The 8,339-nt window shown below is 35.8% G+C and overlaps 1 long non-coding RNA gene across 1 annotated transcript; it reads right to left on the bottom strand.

Moving 5' to 3' along the window:
• Positions 1-990: 990 nt before the first annotated feature.
• On the bottom strand, positions 991-7,262 carry LOC106726014. The gene is made up of 3 exons (XR_001362030.1): positions 7,165-7,262; positions 2,613-2,624; positions 991-1,000 (listed from the first exon to the last, which is right to left on the bottom strand). It is a non-coding gene; the product is annotated as an uncharacterized LOC106726014 (long non-coding RNA).
• Positions 7,263-8,339: the final 1,077 nt, after the last annotated feature.

The following is an 8,339-nucleotide window of genomic DNA, read 5'->3' as shown; positions in this document are numbered from 1 at the left end:
TGAGACACTTCACATACTATTCAATTCACCCATTTAAAGTATACAATTTAATGGTTTTATGTATATTCACAGAGTTGTGTAACCAACATCAAATACATTTTAGCACATTTTCATCACTCCCCCAAAAGAAATTCTATACCCTTATCAGTCACCCTACCCCTTGCTAGCCCCTTCCCCCAGCTCTAAACAGCCACTAATCTAACTTCTGTCTCTATAATTTGTCTAGTCTGAACATTCCTATAAATGGAATCACACAATATGTGGTCTTTTGTGACTGACTTCTTTCACTTAGCATAATGTTTTCAAGGTTAATTCACATTGTAGCATGTACCATACTTCATTTTTTATTGCCAAGTAATATTCCATTGTATGGGTATACCATATTTTATGTATCCAGTCATCAATTGATGCGCAGATGGTTGATTTTACGTTTTCTTCATTCCTAGTATAAGCATTTAAAGACCCACAATTCCCTCTGAGTACTCACTCCTCTGATACATCACAGACTTTTGATATCTTATATTTTCATTATACTCCCATTCAAATATTTTCAAATTTCATTTGTGAAATAAATTATAGATTTTTATGTTGACTAATTTCTAAATGTTTGAGACTTTTATCTATATGCTACAGATTAAATGATATTTTTGTTTTTTTCTTTCTTTTTCTTTTTTTAATGTTCTCTTTTGATCTATCGTCAAGTTCACTTTCTTTGCTGCCTCCAAAATATTAAAAACATCCAATAAACTTTTCATTTCAATTATTATACTTTTCAGTTCTAAAGTTTCCACTTGGTTCCAACCAAGTTGCTCTGCCATTATCAGAAGTCAAAATTTGTTTTTAACCAATTTTTTAAAAACACAACATTTGCAGAGATCTTATGGGGAAGGGATCTAAGTATGACATCTCCTACGGTTGTGGTTTTGGAAAGAATCAAGATCTACTAAGAAGATTATCAAAATTAGGGAAATGTAAACCTTTATGACAAAACCACATTCATCTCTCTGAGGTACATACATTAGTTTTTAAAAGGGAAAGAAAACTGAACATGGAATAAGCAGTTAAATATTACATCAAATTTTAAAATTGGTATTTTTCATAGAAGACTTTAACTTTGAAGGGAAAGCCTCAAATGTTAAACACATTAGGATCAGTTGCTGTGTGAAATGGCTTCTAGTTTGATCCCCCCTCATTCAGATGATCTGCAGCTATAAGTGACAAACAACAAGCACCCCTGTGGTTGTGACTAAAGCAGGCGCCACACAGCCCATGAGGCTGAGAGTGGTGGGGTACAGAGTGACCCCAAAGACCCAGGCTCCTAGCTGCCCAGGGCAGAGAGAGCAGCAGCACTTCAACGATTGGCCTGTTTGATGAGCTGAGGTCATGAGAGAGCTTGTCCCCATAGAAAAAGTCAGCTTCACTATTTAGCAAGAAAATTTTGTAGTAAATATCTCATGCAAACCAAAAAATGTCATCACATACTTGAAGCGAGTGTGACAAGCAGGTAACTGGTTCATGGATTAGTAAAAATAAGCCAGTTAAAAGCTCCACTATTATCATTGGTTGGTTGGGGTGATGAGTGTTCGCTCAGATTCCTCTTTTGGAAATGAAGCTCCTCTTGCACAGGTTGAAAGGTCATAACATTTTGGAATGGAAATATCTGAAAAATCTTTCCTTCTCTAGGACTGTGTTAGAGCAAGGTGGGACTGTTGGGTTCAAAGGACCATAATTTTCAACCTGAAATAATTGATCTAATGATCCTAGTCTAGATTTCCTTTTAAAGCAAGTTCACATGATTATACGAACCATCAAGATTCAGAGGCAGCCAAAGAGAGAACAACCTGATTCTCAGAGATCAACTGAGACCCTGGCGGAAAGACAGAAGGGATGGGAGTAAACTAAAAACATTATGAGATGGAAGCAAGAGTGAGTTAGGGCAGTGGTTCTCAACCTTCCTAATGCCACGACCCTTTAATACAGTTCCTCATGTTGTGGTGACCCCCAATTTCATTGTTACAAATTGAACATAATTAAAGCATAGTAATTAATCACAAAAACAATATGTAATTATATATGTGTTTTCCGATGGTCTTAGGCGACCCCTGTGAAAGGGTCATTCGACCCCCAAAGGGGTCGCGACCCACAGGTTGAGAACTGCTGAGTTAGAGGGAGGCAAAATTAAAATTCACTGCCATTTTGAAGAGCCACCAACATTTAAAGCTCAAAGCATCATGCCATGTTATTTTAACTGGTCAGTGTATTGTTGGCATTTAAACAACTAAAAATTTTAAGAACTATGGCAGTGGTCGGCAAACTCATTAGTCAACAGAGCCAAATATCAACAGTACAACAATTGAAATTTCTTTTGAGAGCCAAATTTTTTAAACTTAAACTATATAGGTAGGTACATTGTTATTAACTTAATTAGGGTACTCCTAAGGCTTAGGAAGAGCCACACTCAAGGGGCAAAAGAGCCGCATGTGGCTCTCGAGCCGCAGTTTGCCGACCACGGCTCTAGACCATAACAATAAAGCAAGTGTCACAATAGGCAAGTGGTAATCCTTTAATTGGTAGAGGGTCTTGCTTTCAATTTGTAAAAAAAAAAACAAAACAAAAAACAGTATCTGTCAAGTACAATAAAGCAAAGCACAATAAAAGGAGGTATGCCTGTCTTTGCCCATGATCATCCCACTCTCATTTTATTTATTTGTTTTATCCACCCTTATGTTATAGGACGATAAGTTGGCAATAAATGGTGTGAACCCCCACTTCTTCTAACGCCACTTCTTCAAAATAGACTCGCCCAGGCTGAAAACCGACTTCTGCGCATGGGCCACGAAGTTTCAATCGCACTGTACGGACGCGCCCACACGTGGTATTTTGTGGAAGAGCCACACTCAAGGGGCCAAAGAGCCACATGTGGCTCGAGAGCCGTGGTTTGCCGACCACTGAACTATGGCAAAACACATAACATAAAATTTGTCATCTTAACTATTTTTAAGCGCACAGTTCAATGGCATCCGTTGGTACTTTTTTTGTGCAACCATTGGTACTTTTAAAACATTAAAACAGCAATTTTCAACTGGTGTGCCACAAGAATTTTTAAAACATGCAATACCTGACTATTTAGTCAGGGGCACTGGCCTCTCTTCCCTTAGATTGTCAAATTAAAATTAAAAACAAAAACAAAAATGACAACAGCCAATAAACAACAGCCGTCTGGTGTGAACCATAAATATATAGGTCATATAATAGACTTGCATCTTATGGGTCATGTCACATAATAAGGTTGCGTCTGATTGGTTAATTCTTGGTAACAGAAATCTTATATATAAGTATAGGCAACTGATTTTTTTTAAAAAGTCACTTTGGAGCAAAAAGGGTAGGTAATTACTGTTATTGTTTTGTTATTATACCTATTTTTATTATACCTATTTTGGGGGCTCAGATTGGCAAAAAACATATTTTTGGTGTGCTGTAGCTTTTTAGTAATTAGCTTATGTGTGACACGAGATGAAAAAGGTTGAAAATTGCTGCATTATAACCATTATGTGGCCCTAAGATAGCATTTCCTAATGCCTCCTCTCTAAGGCTAATGGTTTTTCTTTGAGGAAAAGAGACCCAGGGAGAAGACACTGCTGGCCGACAGGTGAAAGTAACAGGAAGTTAGAATTTGGCTCAATATGAGAAAGAACTTTCTATATTTAGATCTGACCAACAGAGAGGGGAACAGGCGGCATGGGAGCTCCCTTCGAAGGCAGAGAATGTTCACATGGCCGCCCCGAGGCCATCTGTTGGGTGTGTTTTGGAAGAGATTCCAGTGCTGGGTGGGAGAGTGACCTCCGGGCTGCCCTCCAACTAGGAGATCCGATAGCTGATGTGAAATTGCTGTGCACTCAGGTTTCAGAGAGCTTACTGGAGTTCAAGTTTCTAACTCTGGGCTTTAAAGTAGTCACACTTAACACCACTTATGGTAGGTTTTATCCTTTCCTGGCAAGTTGGCTGCTGGTTTTGTCTAAAGTCCAGCGGTTCTCAACCTGTGGGTCGAGACCCCTTTGGGGGTCCAACGACCCTTTCACGGGGGTCGCCTAAGACCATCAGAAAACACATATATAATTACATATTGTTTTTGTGATGAATCACTATGCTTTAATTATGTTCAATTTGTAACAATGAAATTGGGGGTCACCATAACATGAGGAACTGTATTAAAGGGTCGTGGCATTAGGAAGGTTGAGAACCACTGGCTATAAAGAAATCATTAAAAATGGGATACTTAGGTCTCAGGCCCATTCCAACCCACTGATTCACCAAGAGATGTGAAGCAGGTGATCTTCGCAAAAATCAAGTTTTTTCTTTTCTTTTTTTTCAAGCGAGTTTTCACTTAAATGGGCTCTGCTGCCTCCAGGCTTACCCCATGCCGATCCATGTCCACAGTGCTGTCAGAATAATCTTCTAAGATGTAAATCTGAGCATATTACCTTCTCCCACTTAAAAACAATCTTCAATCGTCCCCCTTCATTTGCAAAATAAAGTTCAAGTTTCTAACTAAGCGTGGCCTCCCAGGCCACCCTGCTCACCCCTCAGTACTTGTCTCCTGTCATTCCCTCTCTAACGTGCTTGTCTTTAGCTGGTGAATTATTTCAATTCTCCAGTCCTTATTTGCCTGGCTAATTTTTACATATTCTTTTTTTAAAATATATTTTATTGATTTTTTACAGAGAGGAAGGGAGAGGGATAGAGAGTTAGAAACATCGATGAGAGAGAAACATCAATCAGCTGCCTCCTACACACTCCCCACTGGGGATGTGCCTGCAACCAAGGTACATGCCCTTGACCGGAATTGAACCTGGGACCCTTGAGTCCGCAGGCCGACGCTCTATCCGCTGAGCCAAACCAGTTAGGGCTACATTTTCTTTAAGATTCATCTCAGGTATGGTATTTCACAAGAAAATGTTCCTGTGTTCCCTTACAGCTTAGTCAGGGCTCATTACAGCACCCTCATCATCTGCATGACCCTGAGCACAGCAGAAAAAGCACATTCGGTGCACTTTCAGCTCTGTGGGGAGAAAGATAAAATTGAATCCCTACTTCACTCCATACATCATAGTAATTTCCCAGTTGGTCAAAAGATAGAAGGATTAAAAATAATCTTGGAGTGGGAAAGTCTTTACATATATGACATATAAGATAAAAGCCCCTTTAGAAAGACTATTGAATATGGTTACATGAAAAATGAAATTCTCCATGTCAAAAACATCACTAACAAAATCTAAATGCAAATAATAAATGGCAAAAACTTGAAACATATTTCACAGAGAGTCCCTACACATCAATAAGAAAACAAACACATAAAAATGGCCAGAGAATACAAGTAGTATTCCTAAAAGAGTTACTTACATATGGCTTTTAAAGAATGAAAAGATAAACTGGAACGGAATACCAGTTTTTTTCACTTAGATTAGCAAAGATTAAAAATTTTGAGAACATTGTTATGTTATGTGGAAGCAAGCATTCCATTCATACACTGTGGATGGAAGTGTGTGAATTGGCATGATCTTTATGTTAACAATGACATAACAATGACAAAATTACAAATGCATATATCCTTAATCCAGCAACTTTCTTGCTGGGACTTTATCCATATATTTGTACATGAACAAAATGACAAATTGAAGATGAAGCTTTCCTTCTCCTTCCATTCTCAGACAGAAAATAAAAAATAGGAATGATCTGTTCCTTGAAAGTCTCCTAAAATTTGCCTGGTTTAGGGAATATATACAAATATTCTACTTCTTCTTAGTTTAATTTTGGCAATTGTTTCTTAAAATACATATTTTTATCTAAGTTTTTAAAATTTAATGGCAACATTCATTTGTATTATTACATTCATAATTTTGCATTGTATATAGCTACTGTATCTAACTCCTTTTTTGAGTTAATATTGTTTATTTGAGCTTTTAAATTTTTTCAAAGTATAAGTCCTTGGTTTTATTGAATCTATTATTTGTTTTCTATTTCATCAACATTTGCTCATATCTTAATTATTGGTTTAATTTTACTTTCTTTGGACTTACTCTGTTATTCAATCTTTTTAGCTATTTGAGTGTAAGGATTTGCCCATTTATTTAAATCCTTTCTTGCTTAAATAAGTTTATTTAAGGCTATGAATTTTCCTCTAAATACTACGTTAGTTGTTTTCCACAGGCTTTAATATGTAAGGCTTTTGTTTTCATTTTAAATATTTTATAAATTCTTACGATTTTTCTCTTTGTCTCATGAGTTATTGAAGTGAATTTTCCCCAACTTTTTTTGTTTGTTTGTTTGTTTTGGTGAAGCACTTAAATGTAACTTGTAGACATTATGACAATTCCCCCTTAATTAAATACTAACTATTACTATTATTAGTAGACTTTTCTCTTTATTGTTGTAAAGTATCACTCTTAAAGCCTATTAAACTTTTTCTTTAAATTCTATTTTATCTACTGCTAATCTTGGTATATGGGTTTTCTTTTGATTAGCATTAGCATGATAATCTTTTTTATTTGTACTTTTTAGAGCATGTTCTTACAGCTTTATTTACCTGGGTTTTTTTGTTTGTTTGTTTTCTTTTTACACTAACAATGAAGTGAGAAGAAAATTTGAAAAACAATCCCATTGACCACAGCACCAAAAAGAATAAAATAGTAATCAGCTTAACTAAGGAAGTGAAAGACTTGTACATGGAAAACTACAAAATATTTTGAAAGAAATGAAAAGATGACATAAATAAATGGAATAATATCTTGTTTTTATGAATTAGAAGACATAATATTGTTAAATGTTCATACTACCCAAAGAAACATACATATTCAATGAAATACTTATCAAAGTCCCAATGATGCCTGGCTGGCGTGGGTCAGTGATTAAGCATCCACCTATGAACCAAGAGGTCACAGTTCAATTCCCGGTCAACGCACATGTCCAGGTTGTGGGCTCAATCCCCAGTGTGGGGTGTGCAGGAGGCAGCTGATCAATGATTCTCTCTCATCATTGATGTTTCTATCTCTCTTTCCCTCTCCGTTCCTCGCTGAGATCAATAAAAAAAATATATTTTTAAAAATCCCAATGGCGTTTTTTAAAAAATTGAAAAAAAAAATTCTAAAATTTATATGGAATCACCACAGACCATGAATAGCCAAATCAATCTTGTGAAAGAAGAACAAAGCTGGAGGCATCATACTCCCTGACTTCAAACTATATTACAAAGCTACAGTAATTAAAACAGTATTATATAGGCATCAGGCAGATATATAAACCAATAGGACAGTTTAGAGAAGCCCCAAATAAATCCACATATATATGGTTGACTGATCTTTGATGGTGCCAATAATACATATTGTGGAAAGAACAGTCTCTTCAATAAATAGTGTTGGGAAAACTATATACCCAAATGCAAAATAATGAAACTGGGCCTTTATCTTATAACACACACACACACACACACACACACACACATACACACACACACACACACATATCAACTAAAAATAGATTAAAGACTAAAAAGTAAGACCTGAAACTGTAAACTTCTAGGGAAAAAACATAGGGGACAAGCTTCATGGCATTGATCTTGACAACGATTTCATAGATAAGACACCAAAATCACAGGCAAAATAATAATATATATATGTAAAACTACATCAAAGTAAAAACTAATGCACAACAAAGAAAACAAAAGACTGAAAACTTAATCTATGAAATAGGAAAAAATTTTGCAAGTCATATATTAAATAAGAGGTTAATATTTTTTTTAAAAGGAATTCTTAAACTTTTCTCATCTAAATACAAAGATACAAAAACTGCAAAAAAAAAAGGAATTCTTACAACTCAGTAGCAAAAATCCCCCTAATAACCCAATTTAAAAATAGACTACAACATTGAATAGACATTTCACAAAACAACAACAACAACAAAAAAAAAACACCTACAAATGGCCCACAGACATATGAAAAGATGCTCCATGTCACTAATCATCAGAAAAATGCAAATCAAAACCACAAAAAATAAAGACAAGTGTTGGGAGGATATGGGGAAATTCTAACCTTGTATGCTATTGTTAACAATGGAAAATGGGTAGCCACTATGGAAAACTGTATGAAGATACCTTAAAGAATTAAAAATAGAACTACTATATGATCCAGCAATTTCACTTCTTGATATTTATCCAAAAGAATTGAAATCAGGATCTCCCATGATCATTGCAGCTCCATTCACGATAGCCAAGATGTGGAAACAACCTAAATGTACATTGATGGATGAACGGACAAGAAAATGTAGCATAAACATACAATGGAATA

The sequence above is a fragment of the Myotis brandtii genome, unplaced genomic scaffold (assembly GCF_000412655.1).
Source record: "Myotis brandtii unplaced genomic scaffold, ASM41265v1 scaffold213, whole genome shotgun sequence".
NCBI lineage: Eukaryota > Metazoa > Chordata > Mammalia > Chiroptera > Vespertilionidae > Myotis > Myotis brandtii.
Note: the sequence above shows the minus strand (reverse complement) of the source record. Positions and strands in the feature narration are given on the sequence as shown.